This window comes from Phoca vitulina, unplaced genomic scaffold (assembly GCF_004348235.1).
Source record: "Phoca vitulina isolate PV1807 unplaced genomic scaffold, GSC_HSeal_1.0 scaffold54, whole genome shotgun sequence".
Lineage (NCBI taxonomy): Eukaryota > Metazoa > Chordata > Mammalia > Carnivora > Phocidae > Phoca > Phoca vitulina.
In genome coordinates, this window is record NW_022589757.1 from 6,551,027 (window position 1) to 6,570,229 (window position 19,203).

A 19,203-nucleotide genomic window follows, 5' to 3' on the forward strand; every position below is an offset into this window, starting at 1 on the left:
AGTAGAGACAATTATTTGTTGTTCTATTTGGGATAGTCTTACTTAGCCACATGTCCTAAAATTCTAACCTCTACTATCTGATTAAGGACTATGGAGGTTACACAGCCCAGAAAACAATTTCATTCTTTTCTTTTTTTAAGATTTTATTTATTTGTCAGAGAGAGAGAACAAGCAAGAGGAGTGGCAGGCAGAGGGGAAGGGAGAAGCAGGCTCACTGCAGAGCAAGGAGCCTGATGCTGGACTTGATCCAGGACTCTGGGATCATGACCCAAGCCAAAGGCAGATGCTTGACTGACTGAGCCACCCAGCCATCCCCATTCTTTTTTCTAATGAAAGTTCATACTTATGCCCAAAATACTGTCCAATTTCAAGGAACACACAAGTACTCACTTGTTTAGCCTTGGTCTTTGTGATGGTGTCAGAAATAGGTTTTTTCCTCTCCTTCACAGCAGTTTTAGAAAATAATTCCTCAAATTCATGACAATCTATGGATGGCTCTTCAATTTTTTCCCAAATAAGTGAAGCACTGGAGTCTCTAAAGTTAAGCAAAAGACCAATGAAACAGCCATCAAACCAAACTATAAGATATCAATGTGAGCATAAACGAAAATGAAGAACAGAAGGAAAGAAGGGCAAGAGAGAAAAAAGGATGAGAGGAAGTCAGGAAGGAAGGAAGTATGGAAGGAAGGGAAAACGAGGCAAAAGGGGGGAAGGAGGGCAACAGGAAGGCAACAGGAGGAAAGAATACTCTTTTTTTTTTTTTAAGACTGCCACTTGTTTCATCAACTTGATGAGAAAGTTAAAATACCATCAATACAAAATGAAACCTTTGTCTAGAAAAAATAATTTCCAGGAATTCCTAGTTATCAAGTCACTGTATAGAAACATAGAAGAAAAACCCCTCTCAGTATAAGCTATAAAGGCAGGAAATGTCTGATATCTCACAATTCCAACTTGACTCATCAGCTTTGTGGATTATGGATGGGTTTAAAAAAGGAATTATTTTATGATCCAAGGTGGCATCCTCCATCTCTCTACCACTTCCCTTCACCCCACTGTTATCTGACTCCAGACTGCAGATTCGTGTCATGCCACCTAAAAAAGAGTATATCTATTTTTTTTTAAAGCAAAGGAACAACAAAATAAAATAACTTCATATAATGTATCTGGATAAAATGAGTTTGGCGCATGGTTTGAAAGGATGCATCAGTATATATAAGTGACATGGCAATTATACAAAGAATGAGCTGCAAAGTTAGAAGTAATCGAACTATATTGATTCTTCTCCCCTCGTGTGATTCAGTGAAGAGAAAATTAGTGTAACAGATGAGAAGGAGGCCTGGTAAATACCCTATTCTAAATGCATGCCACATCATATAAAAAAAAAATTCAAATATTCAACAAGGAAGTCCAGTGAAGTTTAAAGAGCATGTTTTGTCCCCTGCTGGGACATTCCTCAGCCATGCATCATAGCACTGTCCCAGGGATCAGGGGACATCAGCTATGGACTATGCATGGACAAGTAATATGCCACCAGCATACCTAGTGGGAAGTATTCTTTTATAAATATCATTCCCAAGTATGATTTTATGACTTCACATTGTGTCACCGTTTATCTATAGAAATGCCAGGAAATTCTCAAAACTATTTCACACAGGGCATGTGGAGCACATCTTGGAAAAGAAAGACTATTGTAAACAAAATGAAATAGTAAAACAAGACTGTGCCTTCAAAAGGATGCAAGAAAATATCCTCAATTTGATGTATATTTATAAGCTATTTGTCAGAGTGAGGTTCTGGAACGAGACAACAGAGCATGAATGCTAAGAAAACTATATCCCTCCATTTTTCCAAGATTGATCAGGAACTATACAAATATCTACATCTTATACACTGATATACATATGTCATTTGCTTTATACCTCTGATCCTCCTGGAGAAGAGCCTAAACGTTTAAATAACAGATGCTTCACTAAATATTCATGTAAAAAAATCTACAGACAAGTTTCAGAACAGTACTTAAAAATACATTAAATTGTAACTTCCCCGAGAGTTTTAAAGGCAAATGCTCCCTCATACTGACAAACTGTGCAAAGATGAGCACCAGTTCATGTTACCTTTTACTATGCAGCTGAATTCTCGTCCAATACAGAGGCTTCATGGGCCGGCAAGGCTCCACTGGCTGCTTCCTACTCCCTCTGTCTTGGTTCAGCCCTAATCCAAACAAGCCAGCTGGCAACGGAGGAGGAAGAAAGCCACACACTTGCGGTGCTGATAAAGTGCTACTTCCAACCTGAGGGGGGAGTGGAGGGCCTAATCCAGGAAGCAGAGGGGGTGGGGGGATGCCTGATCCAGAAGTGGGAGGGGGAGTGGGAACAGATGGAATCCCCATACCTGGCAGGGGAGGGGGAGGAGGTATTCCCACTCCAGGAAGAGGGGGGGGAGGAGGTATTCCCACTCCAGGAAGAGGTGGGGGAGGAGGTATTCCTTCACCTGGCAGGGGAGGGGGAGGAGGTATTTCCACTCCAGGAAGAGTGGGGGGAGGAGGTATTCCCTCACCTGGCAAGGGAGGGGGAGGAGGTATTCCCTCACCAGGCAAAGGCAGAGGAGGGGGGGGTAGCATTTCTGTACCAGGCAGAGGAGGAGGTGGGGGGATGGCTGTACTGGGCAGAACAGGCCCTGTTGTGCCAGGGAGAGGGGGAGGTGGGGGGACCACCATGCCCACACCAGGCATGGAGCTGGAAGACTCTGTGCAAGGTAGAGGTGGGAAGGGTTGGATGCTATGGCTGTTGTCAGAGGAAGAGAAAACAGAGTATTGATGGCTGGTTTCAGACTCAGTATGAAGAGGATGGGAAGGTTGTGACCCGGCCTGTCTTTGACTGTCAGACCTCGGAAGGGATGGAGGTGCTGGAGGCAAAGTGGGCTGATGTGTGTCGAGCTGTACTGATATTCGCCTTGGAGACACAATCAAAGAAATCTCTGAGCAGAATTTTGTCTGAGGTCCAGAAGGTGAGGAGGGCATAGCTGGGTCTCCACTTCCGGGCCCAGGTGGGCAGGGAGGACACTCTGGTAGTGCATTAACAGAAGGCAGTGTCGGTATCCCACCCTCTTCCGTCGGGGACGTCTGGATTGACTTTGCCTGTAAAATCCTTTGATGATGTACATCCTTTTCTCCTAACCTGAGAGCTTCAAGACAGACACCTTCTAATGGTGCCACTCCATTGTGAGCCCCATGACGGCCACTGGCCACCTCCACATCCAGGGCAGGATACTGCTTCTCCAGCTCAGCTATTTTGGTCCTCAGATCCTCAATGGTCTGTTCCAGCTGCTGAATTACAGTTGCCTGTCCTTCAGACTTCATGTCAAAAACTTCCTGAGGGGCAACAAAGTTAAATATAGTTAAACAGAAAATAAGGATCAAAAAAATATTAAAATAATAAAATAATTTTAAAACTTGCAAAATACATTTGTTTGTTGTAATACTTCCAGAAAGATCCCTCAATAGAAAGACACTATTAGTATTTCTATGTATCCCCTCTTTTCCACCCTTGGACTTCAAAGGGGTTCACACACATTACCATAAAGGCCAAAGGCCCTTGTTTGTCTATTCTTTAAATGATATCACTGAAGACAAGTAGGTCACTGAGAATAGGGGGAAAAATCCTGAGTGACAAACCAATTTATTTCCAAGACAGCCTCCTCTCATACCTGCCCAATAACACTTGCTCTTAAGATAGTCCCTAAAGACATTTTAAATCCTCAGTTTTAAAAGTTATCACTACATTTTAAAGGTAGTCACTGAAAGAGTCTCCAATAAGATTATTTGAAATAGCTTTGACATCTGTATGCACATGTATCATTTCACTTCCATCATGTTTTACTGTAATTTTAATCTCTTACCGAAGGCATTTCAGAAAGTGATACCTATGACTGGGCACAATTTATAAAGACGTCTGATAACAACTGGGCCAATGTAGGGGTCACCCTCACCTCTAAATGGTGTCTTCCATTCCCAAGGCATAGAATCAACCAGAAATCCTTAAAGAAAAAGAAAATGCTTTGGGGTGAAAAAAGGGGAAAGTCCTATGGGTAAATTAAATATGAATAACAGATGACAAAATGAAAAGAGAAGAACAAGCCATGGGTAAAGATAAAAGCAGGAAAAAAGGAATAGGAGAAGGTAAAAGATATGGGAGGACAAACCCCAGCTATGTGAAGCTGCAACGTTGGACAACTGCTCAGGCAGACATGGATTTGCTCATTCGAGGCTGGAATACAAGGCAAAGAGAATGTGGGAGAGTTCTCCTACTGAGAGCTGTTTCTCCAGAGTGTCCCAGGGCTTTCCATAGATGATTCCAATAGAGGCCTCCATAATGAGCCATAGTCCACAGACACACACATCTATTACCTTCCCCACATGGGAGCCTGAAGCTGCCACTCCAGACCTGCTCTTTACAAATAATGGAAGAATAATTAAGAGATAATACCAAGATTATGTTCAGTGTAAAACTAAACTCATATCCTGCTTGCCGGTAAACTCTGGATCCAAGAAAACTCTCCACAAAATAAAAAATAAACTTTTTATTTCCCCTTTATTAAATTCAAAACAAATACCTAACCCATCTGCAATGGAAAAACTGCAGGTGAACAGGACAGAAATGTTCTTTCTGTAAATGTATTTACAATATTTACTATAAATGAAGCATTTTTGGTGCTATGTGTATAGTTGTTAAAAATCTTCAGAGCTAGGTCCCCATCCCTCCCATGGGGAGTAAAGAATGTATAAACTTAATAGTCTTAATACTAACCCCTGTTACTTCTTCCCTGGAAACCCTATCTCTTACTACAACATTTAACTTGCTTTAGATCAATTATGATGCTTGTTGAGAACTAAGGAGAACCTTTAACTTCAGAGTCATGGTCCTTACACAAGGTGCTTTATTTCCCTATTGTCATATAATGCCACATGGCCCTTACTATGGAAGAAAACTGAAAAGGAAATTAATTTGCTTTTCAACTAATAAAAAAATGTAATTCACTCTAAACAGGCAAAAATTTGAAAGGTACCTTTTATTTATTTGTAAATATAGATATTCCTATATATATTTAGATACTTTGTTGCTATTTTTCATCAATGTCTACACAAAAGACTAAAGTATTACAATGCATAGTTTGAGAAATCACGCCATATATTTTCTAAATCCTCCATGGTTAAAAAAAATAACTATAATAGTATCTTTTTTGACTACTGTACTTCATTCCACTCTCCAATTATGATGCTAGTGATTATAAGAACAAACCAAAGCCAAAAGACTAGCTCCCAAATTAATCCCAATACAACACATAATTATTCAGTACCTCTTTCTTACCCTGGATTAGTAAAATGTAAGATTACTTTCATTTCTCCAGCATAACCTTAAAAGTAAAAAGATTAGGTGATGAAAGGCCCACAAGAAGTAAATTCTGGAAGAGTTTTCTAAACTCATTTCTTAAATGTTATTACTGAGGTCAGCTCTTTTTCATCGTAGATTTGAATATAATGAAAGCACTATATGACCTCTTCTTCATAAGGCCATTATTCCCAGGAGCAGGAAACATAATAGGACTTTCTAACACAAAGAAGAAGACAGAGACTTAGACAAAATGCCAAGATGGAGGAATTCATCCCAAATGAAACAACAAGATAAGGTCATGGCCAGAGATCTAACTGAAACAGATACAAGTAATATGCCTCATGGAGGCTTTAAACAACAATCATAAGGATGCTCACTGGGCTTGAGAAAAGTGTGGAAGACTTCAGGGAAACCCTTACCACAGAGATAAAAGAGTTAAAAAACAATCAGTCAGAAATGAAAAATGAAATAACTGAGATTCCAAAGAGACTGAATGAAATGAACACAAGGACGGAAGAAGCAGAGGAATGAATAAGTGATATAGAAGACAAAATAATGGAAAATAATGGAGCTGAATAAAAGAGAGAAAGAGGAATTATGGAATACAAGAATAGACGTAGGGAACTCAGTGACCCCATCAAACGTAGTAACATTCATATTATAGAAGTCCCAGAAGATGAAGAGAGAAAAAAAGGGGTAGGAAATTTATTTGAGGAAATCATATCTGAAAACTTCCTTAATCTGGGGAAGGAATATAATGAAAGCAATATAAAAGTAAAGGACATGAAGGAGAAAGAAGAGAAATAAGAGGAGGAATTAATCCTAAATCATAACAGCCTAGCACAAGAGCAACAATTACACTTCTTTCTACATGGATTTATGCTCCCACATTTACAAGCCAACTAGTCCAACACAGCACTCAAAGCCAATGGTCGTAGAAAGTCATAGTACCAGTGACTGGAAAGATTCCTGAGATTTTCAGCCTTTCTAATTACTTACACCAGCCAGCAGGAAAAAGATAAAAGAGTATCCCATTACACATGATATACCAGAAAAAGACTTCTTAAATGGAATCAAGACAATCTGGCAGTTACTGCGGATTGACTCCCAACCTCCAGCTCCCTCTCCTTCTATGTGCAGAAGTGGAAAGAAAAACTACATTTACAGACCCCCTTGCAGTTATGTTCATCCAATTAGATGTACTTGCACAGAGATTTAGAAAGTGGAATGAGATAGGAGCCATACTCCAGTGTCCTTAACTGTTCTGTTAGCAATCAAGATCTGCTAGCTGGAAGCTGCTCTGGAACAACATTCCACTGTCCACTCTCCAGTTTCCAATGGTAGCCTCAAAGGTTTTAGCTTCCCTGGTATACCAGTTGTATATGACCCCTTTGAAAAGTTTCAGCCTAGAAGTAGATCTTTCAAACTTCCTAACCTTTTTATGAAAGAGTTAACTTTATATAGTAAACCCTTCTGTTTAACATATCTACTATGGTTTCTGGTTCCTCAATAAAGCCTGACTGATATAACCATGTACCAATATTTCAGAATAAAATATGGAGGGGAAAAAAGGCTCCTCCTGTAAGCAGCCTGAGGTAATCTCTAAAAATGGTTCACTATTCACTTGACCCAGAAAATCTAACAACATCATGCAAATCAAGAGGTTCAAATTTGCGTGTTCACTTTAAGAACACTAGTGAAACCACTCAGGGTATGCATATGGTAAAAGCCACTAAGTATCTGAAAGATGTCACTTTATAGAAGCAATGGATGCCATTCCATAGTTACAATGGTGCAGTTGGTAAGTATGCCCAGGCCAAAGAATAGAGCTGGACACAGAGTCAATGGCCCAAAAAGAATGCTGAATTTTTGCTGCACATGATTAAAAATGCAGGCAGTAATGCTGAACAAAAGGGTTTAGATGTAGATTATCTGGTCATAGAGCACATCCACGTAAACAAAAGCCCCCAGACATATACAGCCAGATTTATAGAGCTCACAGTCAGATTAACCCATACATGAGCTCCCATTGCCACATTGAGATGATCCTTACTGAAAAAGAAAAACTTGTTTCTAAAAGAAGAGGAGATCGTACAGGATTAAAAAAAAAAAAAGATATCCCAGAAGAAAATGAAGAAACAAAAACTTATAGCCTAGGAATAAATTCAGCATAAAATAAATGCAAATAAAAGTGTGGTTTTTTTTAATTGTGGAAAAAAGATCCTCTCTTCCTAAAAAAAAAAAAGAAAGAAAAAATAAAGCAACTAAGCGAAGTAAGTCAATCAGAGAAAGACAAGTATCATATGATCTCACTGATATGAGGTATTCTTAATCTCAGGAAACAAACTGAGGGTTGCTGGAGTGGTGGGGGTGGGAGGGATGGGGTGGCTGGGTGATGGACACTGGGGAGGGTATGTGCTACGGTGAGCACTGTGAATTGTGTAAGACTGATGAATCACAGATCTGTACCTCTGAAACAAATAATCATTATATGTTTTAAAAAAAAAAGATAGTAGGAAGGGAAAAATGAAGGGGGAGAAATCAGAGGGGGAGACGAACCATGAGAGACTATGGACTCTGAGAAACAAACAGGGTTTTAGAGGGGAGGGGTTGGGGGGATGGGTTAGCCCGGTGATGGGTATTAAGGAGGGCACTTATTGAATGGAGCACTGGGTGTTATACGCAAACAATGAATCGTGGAACACTACATCAAAAACTAATGATGTAATGTATGGTGACTAACATAACATAATAAAATAAAATTTAAAAAAAAAAAGAAAGCAACTGTATCTTTATTTCTAAAACAATTTTTTCTCCTAATGGTAAGCATGAACAAATTGTCAGAATTAAAACGATTCAAGTGTTCATTTTCTACAGCACAAACTTTCTGACACATATATATAATACCACGGTATATGACATCTTTTATGAAAAGATGGTCATTTTTTTATAGCATTGGAGAAATTCATCCTTTTCCCCAGTGACCTCTGACAATCCTCTGATAAGCAAATTAATCTTTTCAAACATATATGTCAATTACCATCCTTACCAAATTATCTAACTCTGTCAGGTACTCATGAATCAATCACTTCATGTGGTTCAGGTTCTCCATCACCTTCCCTGACTTCAGGAAATTCTACACCTTCTGCAAGATTAGCAATTTCACCTTACACTGTATTTGTATCATGTGGCTTAAAACATCCACAAACTTGATAAACTGACACTGCCAAAACTAAAGCTTGGGAGATAATAACAGATGGTCCAAGTTAAGGGGGGATAGATCTGGGGTTGGACCTAATTTTGCAAGTGGTCAATTTTATTAGACTGTATTGTTCTGTTATGTATTTTACTTATTTTTTAAACAAAGTGATCATTGAGGGCACTCAGATAAGAAAAAGATGAGAAAATAAGGGAGTGACACACTTCATAAGCTTCACAGGTCTTCAAATGTCAGATACAATCAGAACTAGAACAGGGAAGCAGCAGAGGAAACAGACAAGAGAACAAAACTCCAAAACTGACCTTGCAGTAAATATGGCGATGCTAGGCTTGTGGTGCCAGGAAGGTGGCGAAGTCAATGAATTTACAGAGAGTAAACAGACTGCAAAGACAAAAGGCTGACATTTGTGCAGAGAATTGTTGTGTAGAGATAATTATTACAGATAGAGGACATGGAAAAAAGTTGGAGTGAGAGACTATGTGCTTCTTACATTAATCCCAATGTAGAGAGAACAAAAAAACAATTTGCTGAAATCCTGATTCCCCTCTATGACCCGATCTTTACCTTCAAAATCCCAGCCCAAATCAATGTTATAGTCCTCCTTCTCCATTCCAGGAAACAGCAATTAAGCTCATCTCAAACATTAACTGATTAACCCATAAAATAAGGTCAGCCATCTATTCTCACAGAGTAGCCAAATGTATGTAAGATTTTTGGTTCTGAATTCAGCTGAGAGTCTTCAAAGAATCTTATCTGACCTTCCTTATCCAGGGCTATCAGTAGAGGGCTGGCTGGCTCTCAGAGAGTACCAATTCCGTCAGCTGAGACGTTCTATGGAGCTATTCAGCCAAGGCTATGTCGCCTATCAGCAGTTAAGAGCTGGTTTCTATTTGGGTATATTTTTCATTTTTCTCAAAGATTATTAAAGAAATTTATATGGTAAATAATAGTTATTATCAAGAAAAAAAAATACTCTCTATTCTCTGGCCATTTGAACAAAAGTCCTGTCAGGGCCCACCCACAAAGCTCAGATTTAATCTCTAAGAGCCTGCCAGGCACTCTGTGGTCCATGGAAGGCCCTCAAGTTGAGAGCCTGTTCCTTGTGTCCTGTGCCTGGTACTTAATCTTCCATCTCTTTAGGGATATAACTAGATAGAGGCCTATCAGATCCTCAAAGGATTTGACAGTGGTAAAACGTACTTTCTATTATCTTTAGACTTCTACACTTTTCAAAAAGACAGCATTTCCAGTAATTGTGTGACAGTTAATCCAACGCTAATGGTTCTCACTATTAAAAGTTAAAATAAACAAATTTTTTAAAAGGAGAGTAGAAAAAAAGTAATCTTTATAATTTTGCACAGAATCAAAATAATGGGTCCATCCCTACAAATGGAAGAAAGATAACAAATCTATTTTAGTTATTCAAAACAGTATCTAATATACCTTATATATTACCAATGTTGAGATTGTTTGTATTTTAAAATATTACTTCAATCCCCTAAATCATTATAAGTACTAAAGTCTGCCATCCACTTTGGCTGAACAATTATATACAATACACCAGCCAAAATTCTTCCATTCCTGTATAATCTTATATGTGGGTGGTGATGGTTAGTTCTTATAAATTGTTTGAACACTTGCATATCACAAAATACAAGTTTCCATTAAAAAATAAAATGTTCACCAAAATTTTTTTCCAATTACAAGATTATCTGATTCCCAGAAAAAGAAACATTAATGTAACATTAAGGCTAAAACTGTCAAAAAGGAAGCCAAGATACACTCAAGTAAAGCTTTTGCTGAAAAGTTAATTTGCTTTGTCTTTGAAACTTTATGATATTTATAATGTAAGCAAGATACTTTCAGAGCCTGGAATATAAAAACAGCTATTGGTAAGTTAATACTGTGATAACTTATTTTGTAAGTGTTAATATGAGATATGTAGTTTATTTTCTATCATATTCAGATTTTCAAGTTCTGCTAAATTCTAAGGCCATGTTACTGCCAAGTTAGGATACCTCTGGACATCTGTAAAATATAAATCCTACTCTTCACAGAAGCATATAAATTCTCTATTTGTCATGATCTAAATTCTAAACAACATTCTAAGGTTTTTGAACAAACCAATGGCATTCCAGATTTACAATAAGCCAACATATGTTATACATGATTCTACAGGAAAGCAAATCCAGGTTTTAAATAGATAAGATTATGGACAAAAATAAAGTGCCATCAATTTCCAGTTTGAAAAGGAATTTCAAGAAAGGAGGGAATATCAGAACATATGGTAAGTAGAAAATAACTTACCTAGGTCTTCTTAAAGAAGAACATATTATGGAAAAAGAAGAGCTTCACACACAGAGAGCTCAAATGGCACCTCTGGAATCCTTACAGTGAAAACATGAACTAGTGAAATTATGCTACTGTCAAACTGGAATGGATGACAATCTCTTCCAATCCCTTCATTGCATAGATGAGAAATGTGAGGGAGAGGGATTAGTTAGAACTCATAATTGGCTGTATTCCTTTTAACATCTCTTTATTGCAATAGTTGATAACAATTTGATCAATGGAACATCAACATTATTAGTGAATAACTAATAAAGTAGAAGTAGAAGTAGAAGTAATAAACATGTTTGGGAAAGGGGGTCAGGAAAAAGAGAAAGAAACAGCAAAAAGAACCTGCCTTTTTGGTTCCCCTACGTCTCTTAATTTTCTCTCTAGTTATTTGAGCTAGAGTTGTGGCAACATTCTGGATCATACTCTAAAGCAATATAGTCCCAAACAGCACAAGGAAGAAAAACATTATTTTATTATAGTTTCATTTTCATTAATGCTCTGTGGTTATAAAGTGCAACTCAGTTTTCCACCTCCTCACCACCTTCCTTCCTTAACACCCAACTAATCTCCAACATCAAAGACTTCATAAAAAGCAAAGCTTGGAAGAAATCAAATGGGATGGATTAGACACGTTAGCCAGAGTGGTAGGGCTGCCTTTCGACCCTGCTGTTCTCCCGCAATTGCTGTCCCAGTAATCCCTCCTGTTCTTATTGTCTATAATTTTATACTCTCTCCTTCCCATTTCTTTTTCTCTGTTCCCTCCTTTGGATTTTTTTGGGGCGTAGTGTACCAAATCTACAGTAACTCCGAAGACTTTGTCCTTAGCCCACTATCCTCTCTATATACGCTGGGAGAGAACATCAATTTTTACGTCTTTAGTCTTGATCTCTATACGATTATTTCCAAGTTTTCCTCTCCCATCAATACTTCACTTTCATATTGTGACTGCTTAGCTATCATTGCTTTTTCATTACACTATATTTTCCTTAAATTTAAAATGCATTGATTTCCAAAGAAATATTAACTCCCTGTCTTGCAGTTCGTCTAGGCATAGCAATATCCTTCAATCACTTTTTCTAATCCATTGGGCTCATAATGTGTACCAGAATCACACAGAGGACTTGTTAAAACACAAATTGCTAGTTCTTACCCTCAGAGTTTCCAATTCAGTAGGTCTGGAGCAGGGCCTGGGAATTTTCATTTCTGACCTGTTGCCAAGTAATGCTAATGCTGCTGGCCCAAGGACCACACTTTGAGAACTACAGTCAATGTATACACTAGATATGGCTACCTTTGGCTAACTACTGTTTCAACCTTTGGCTGCTGCCTTTCCTTTTATCAGAACAGCACCTTAGTCCAGATCCTCCTTACCTGACAGTGGGGATACATCAAGAGTTTAATAACTGGTCCTCCTTCCTGGCTCTACTTACCCTCCTCCTATTAATTCTACATTCTCTTGCCAGGTAATTGTACGTCAACTCGTGTGCTTTCTTGCTCAAAAACTTATGGCTCTTATGTTCATATGCTAAGCATAAGACATTTTAAATTCTCTACTTGGTTCATAAGGTCTTTCATAGCTTGTAAAAAGTAGATATCCTACTACGTACCCTGCCCTACTGCAAAGGGATACTGTGAGGATTACATAGATACAGTCAATTATCATTATTCACAGTTGTTATACTCTATAAAGTGAATAATGAATTAGTGAACATTCAACCATGGATCCTAAGGAAAACACAGAGTTAGGTTCCTACAAGCCTTTGGTCACATTTTCATCAACTGATCGCTACATAACCTTGTTTTCTCTACATTTCTATTTAAACTCATCTCATGTAATATATATTATGGATTTATTGCCATTGTACTCACACAATAGCATTATAACTCTTGTCTGAATGAAGCACATCTAATACATGCATCGTCTCGGTGAGGCACGTCACACTTCCCGCGCGTGGGAACATTAGACAGCCCTGCAGTACTATGCCCAGGGGGCCATTTTAAGCAGTGAGACCAACAAAAAGCACAAAGAGGCAAAAAAAAAAAATATGGCACTAAACGGATTGCAAAAAGGATATTTGTTTATAGTATGAGCTGAAACAAAAAGGCAGAGTGTCACCTTGTTCCACCTCAGCTGGGAAAGTGCATGTAGGGCAACTCAAATTGCTTCCTGCTTTGTGCATGTCTACAAATGAACATGAAAGCCCTATGAGTATTGATTTTAGGGCTACAAACATTGTGGATATGTATTCTGCAAATACAGAATCTATGAATAATGAGGATCAACTAAATTATGAAAGCAACTTTCAAAACCAGATATAACAACAATAATAATAACAGCTAACATTTTGAGGGCCTATTATGTTCCAGGAGCACATAAATTAATGCTTTTAAATGAACGCACTTAAATTAATGCATTTAAATCTCACAAAACCCCTTATGATAAAACTTTATAGATGAGGAAACTAAGGCACAGAAAGTAAAATACTGTGCTCAGATTTGCCAGTTAAAAGAGTAAGTGGTATTTATGCCCAGGGAAACTGGTCCAAAGTCCATATCCTCAATCACCATGTATGAATAGAGGCAAATTTTCTATCACTCCCCAATAAGCACCCTCTGCTCTAGTCAGTGTGGTCTCCTACTAATTAGCCATTCATCAAACATTTTCCGAGCTCCTAAAAATGTCAGGTGCTATGTTAGATACAGGAGGGACAAAGAAAATACGGACAGTCTTGGTTTTAAGGAGCTCAACGGTCTATGAGACATGCATAATTCAACCATTACAGAAAAGCAAGATAAGTATAGGGGGTCCCAGAGTAGGGATGCCAAAAGGACTCTCCAGATTGAAGTCTCAGGGAAAGTGTCTAAGTGGAAGTAAAGTTTAACATGAGTTTAGATTAAGAAACAGGAATTAACTAGATTTTAAAGGGGGGGGGTAGGAGTACCAAAGAAACATATAAAAAGACAGATATGAAGGATCCTAATATTAGGTTATTTTTCAGAAAACTAGGGCATTTTTTTAAGACTGGAACAAACCAAACATAGGAAACAGTTGGTGGTAAGGCTAAAGATGGAGGATGGCAAGGAAAAGCGTGTATGTCAAACTCAGGAGTCTGAATTTTTTTCTCAAATGCTAGAAACAGTCATTAAATGAGCCTTAGCAGATATCAGACATAAGTAAATTTGGATTTTAGAAAGATCACTCAAGGCATTGTGGAGGAAAGATTAGAGGGGATTAAGAGAGGAAGTACAGAGCCCTGTTGGGGACTATCCCAGCACTCCAGATAAGACTGGGCCACGGGCAGAGGCCCAGGAGGTGGAAAGCAAAGCTGGGTTGCTGGAGGAGTAAACTGAGCCACCTCTTAACATCAACTGGTCACCTGGACTACTGTGCCTATCGTGTCCTCCCCCAAGCCCCCTGCCAAAATGCCACATTCACTTTCACTCTTATGCCTTTATTCTCTTTTCTCATCTGAAATTCTCACTCTCCTTCCCTCCAACTGTCCAAAAATGATCACTAGTTGCACCCTTCCTAAGAAGTTGTCCTTAATTACAATTTCTCAACAATATTCCTTTTTTTTTAAGTTCTGCAATACATTATATTAAACACCTCAGCAGAATCACATTACATCTTACAAATCATTTCCTGTATACAGAAGAGCCTGGGACCTTATAGCCATTTGTATTTCCTTCAATACCTACCACAAATACCTTGTACATAGTACTTCAACAGATGTCCAATAAAGGATAAGCAACCATTATAAGTTAAGAACTTTTATCGGCTCAGCTATTCTTTCAGATCAGCTGCTTGAACAATTTGTCATTCTCTCTAGGACATCAACAGTGTTGTCTGGCACAAATGACGTTTATACCATCTAACACTCAACAGAACAAAGATATAACTTCATTTCACCTCCCAGCCCTACTGCCCTAGAGAAAAGTGAAAACAAAGTGTAATATCTAATTCGTTCCTCACCTTCTCATCTCAAATTTTAACTGTTTTCCAGATGCTAACTGCTTTTCATTCTTAAAATTAACAGAACAGTTTCTCTTTTCTCTTTATTTCTGGAGTTAAAATGTCTAAATTTTTCTCTGAGCTAGTTGGGGGTTTCCACAAAATGAAAATATATTTTCCAGAAAAATCCTTTCTTCCCCTTAACATATTCTGGTAAATACCTTGCCCAAATGCTACCCATTTTCAATGTCAGTGCCTCCACCAGGGTGTCCTGCATCTCTACCCTTCCCAACCACCTCTCACTCTGCCCCGCCCTAGACTCACTGGGTCGAAGTGTTTGTGAAACACCTAAGAATGATCAGTCTGAGGTAAACTTCAAGGATGACTAGACTGACTCATGTTTTCTTCCCTCAGCCATCTCTCTCCCTCTCTCCTTTAACCCCTATTTTTCTTACCCTGGTTTATATTTTAGTTGTTTACTTGTCTTGTAAATCATCATTTTGTAGGTTTTTAATAACCATGGAAATTCATATTGCTTTTTGCCATAGAGTTTAGAAGGAACTTAACATTAAACAATGTTTTTCCAACCCTTTGATATGTGTGATATGTTCCAACAAAATTCAAGTGGCTTCTTGTTTTTGTAAGTCTTCATCATTACCTTTTAGAATTATATTCACCCCACACCTTTCTTTTGATCTGACCAATACTTCTTTTATTCTCTAAACTTTTCGATGGCAAGACACATGTGAGTAATCCCTCAAGCACCATCAACTAGGCTACCTCGCAATTACTCACATCTGTTTCCTTGATTTGTCCCCAAATAAAGATGTTTCTGAAACTAATAATAAATTGTACTGAGTGGTTATTGTATGAAGAGCACTATAACAGACACTTTAAGGAGAACCAATGGGAAAGAATATTTAATTCCTCAAATAAGTTTGCAATCAAATTAGGCATCAAGGGGACCCAGGAGCTGATCAGAGCAGGATCCTAAGAGAAGAGTTTGTATTCAAAGGAGGTTAAAATTGGACTGAGATAAGATTTTGCCAGTCATCTCAAGTCATAAGCATTTTGCTGACCTTTGAGAATTTATTTACATATAAATAATCCAACATATGGGGTAAGAGTGCTGATAGTGTTTAATTTCTTTTTATTATCCAGGACTTTGTAAGAGATGTGGCTATTCACAATTAATAAAAACCATAATGTGTAGAGAGACTACTTTCGTCTGCCTGATATTATCAATTCTTACCCAAAGTTTGAATTTTTAAAAGATCAAATTTTATTCTATGTACCTTTCATCTAGTCCATTTGCATTAGAAAGGTGTGAGGAGTTTTAGGAAAATGCTTCAAAATACAATTTTATATGTACAGTTGACTCTTGACCAGGATGAGAGTTAGAAGCACCAACCACCCACAAAGTCAAAAATCCGTGTATTACTTTTGACTCCCCCTAAACTTAACTACCTATAGACTGGAAGCCTTAGCCATAACATAAACAGCTGATTAACACATATTTTGTATGTCATATGCGTTATATACTGCATTCTTACCATAAACTAAGCTAGAAAAAAGAAAATATTATTAGGAAAATCATAAGGAAGAGAAAATACATTTATAGTACTGTATTTTTGGGAACAAAATCCACATATAAATGAACCTGCACAGTTCAAACCCGTGTAGTTCAAGGGTCAACTATAATTTCAAGAGCAAAAAATAACTTAAAAATTTGGCAGTAACCCGTTTTGCTATTGTATATTAATCTTTAAGATAGGAACAAACATTTTTAGAGATAATTATATATTGCAGAATATGAAAGGGTTTACAGTTCAGTATTTCAAATACCAAAAAATATAAAATAGAATTGAAAGAGAGTCCTATTACAGTTCTTTGAAGTAATCCTTTCGACATAGCAGACTTTCAGAGTGTATCACTTGAAAATAAATAATCAATAAATGAGGTCCTAAATAATGTAGTTTTATCTGAAAACCTTCTAATTCCATAGGGCCATCAATAAAAGCCCTCAGGGAGAAAGCCATAGCTCTTTCTTTTTGCTTGAATGTCAGCTGTATTTGCTTTAAGCATCAGATTCTCTGGCAACACCACAGCCTTTACCTCCTTTTAGTTGAGAAAAGGCCTTATGAGTCATGGGTTTTTTTCTAGGGATATGGAGCTCTCGGAATTATTAACTACAGGGAGAGAGTAAAAGTCAAAACTCATTCAATAAATTCCAGTATGCTCAGATTGAGAGAACAGGTGCCTGAACTCACATCTGAAGAAAAACTTAGAGGGCGCTTTCCAACCCTGCTCCATGCCTCTGACTAAGCAGTCCTAGAGATCTCGCATTACCCCCACAGAATAATGCAGGCAGCCTGGGATGGACAAGAAACCCTCTCCTGTTCATCATTCATACAGAAGAAACTGGCTTAAAACCTCGCATTTCCTTCCGTAGTGGTAATTTATAGAGATACAGAACTGCCATCTAGTGACTAAGAAGAAAAAAGCAAGGTGCTTTACATGAAAATTGTAAGGTTTTTTTTTCTTTTTAAAGAGCAGTGAAACACTGAAGTTAGCAAAATTGGCACAGTTTAGCATACCAAAGTTATACTAAAACTTAAAAATGTACAGGTAAGCTAATGAGTCTCTCTATGTGCCTCTGAAACATATCTTGACATCTGACCCTTGATAGAGTTTAAATACAATAGAATAACTTTGAAAATAAACTTCTCATTTACCAATCTAATGATTTTGGCAATAGCCATAGGGCAATTCCTCACGTAAAAGTATAATTTTTTATCATAGTGTAGCGAATATGAGGTATAAAATCAAAGAGACCTATATTCAAATCCTGGCTCCTAACCCTTTCTTAATTTTGTGACTGTAAGCAAGTGAACTACTATAAACATCTTTTTCTGTATCAGTTAAATATGAATTATAATAGTTACTTTAAAGGACTATTGTAAGAATTGCATAAGATAATACAGTAAAAGAGTACGTGCACAGTAGATTGGTAATTAATTCTAGTTTCCTGTATCCCTTTGATGGCCAGTTACTTTAAGCACTTATGAAACATACGCATATCTAAGAACCAATCCATAAGTAAACTATGACAAAGAAAGTAAGCGATGTCATTGTTGAGGACTTAACCTCAATTGCTTCCAAATATTGTTTCCTCTCAATTAATTGTATTTTCTGTCTTCTACAGAGTTCACTGGCAACAAGGAAAGAAGATGTGAAATTTAAACCAATCTAATTCACCCTTGAGTTTCCAAAGCTGTAACATCAAGCATTTGTAAATCACCCAGTGCATCAGGTTTTCTGCTTATTATAATATATTTTACCATGGTTCACAGTTCAAGAGAAATAGAAAAATCACTGTAATTTTACACACATGGATATCTTGAGTCCTAATATATAGAGCAATGTTGCACATGTTTATCATTTTTGATAGTATAGATTATGTTTTGTTGAGGCTTTCTTTGGCATTATCATATATAACAAAAATTCAGTAACATATGCCCTGGAAATAAGAATTTAGAAAAATCTAATATATTATCTCAGATCACAACTTAGTCATGCCTCAAAAAAAAAAAAAAAAAAAAAAAAAAAAGCCTGTAAAAAATGAGAGGATATTTTGAGGGCACTGTTTTTCTTCATTATTTCTGAATTTATTTCACTTTACCTCTCTTTATCTTTCTTCATCTCAATACTGCTGGCTAATCATTACACAGTTAATTAAATAACCATCAGCTGAGAACACCAACCATCTCCCCATCTCCAAGTGCCCTGGCCTCATGTAGGTCTCTGCTCCGACAAAAAACTAGGAGAACATGTTTTATGACACTACCCTTAAGAGTGTCCTTAATGTTAAAATAACGGCCAATGTATCTACATTTTTGAATTATTATTATTATTTTAATTGAGAGAGAGAGAGCGCACACAGGGTGGGACGGCACAGAGGGAGAGAGAGAGAGTCTTAAGCAGGCTCCAAGCCCCACCTTAATTTCAGGACTCTGAGATCATGACCTGAGCTGAAATCAAGAGTCAGATGCTTAACCAACTGAGCCACCCAGACACCCCAATTATTAATTTTTTTGATTGAAGTATAGTTGACATCTTAGTTTCAGATAGGTAAGATAGGTGAAGGGGATTAAGAGGTACAAACTTCCAGTAATAAAACAAATAAGTCATAGGGATGAAAAGTATAGTGTAGGTGTCAGTAATATTGTAATAACTTTATAGCTGTATTTTTCTTAAGTATGAGTAAGTTTTAAAATAAAGTTCTTGACCAATGTTAT

General features: G+C 37.5%; 1 protein-coding gene across 1 annotated transcript in view; it reads right to left on the reverse strand.

Annotated features, from left to right (window-relative positions):
- FMN2 (formin 2) overlaps positions 1–19,203 on the reverse strand; it is a 382,777-nt gene that overhangs the window by 265,013 nt on the left and 98,561 nt on the right. The gene's annotated exons all lie outside the window — the stretch shown is intronic.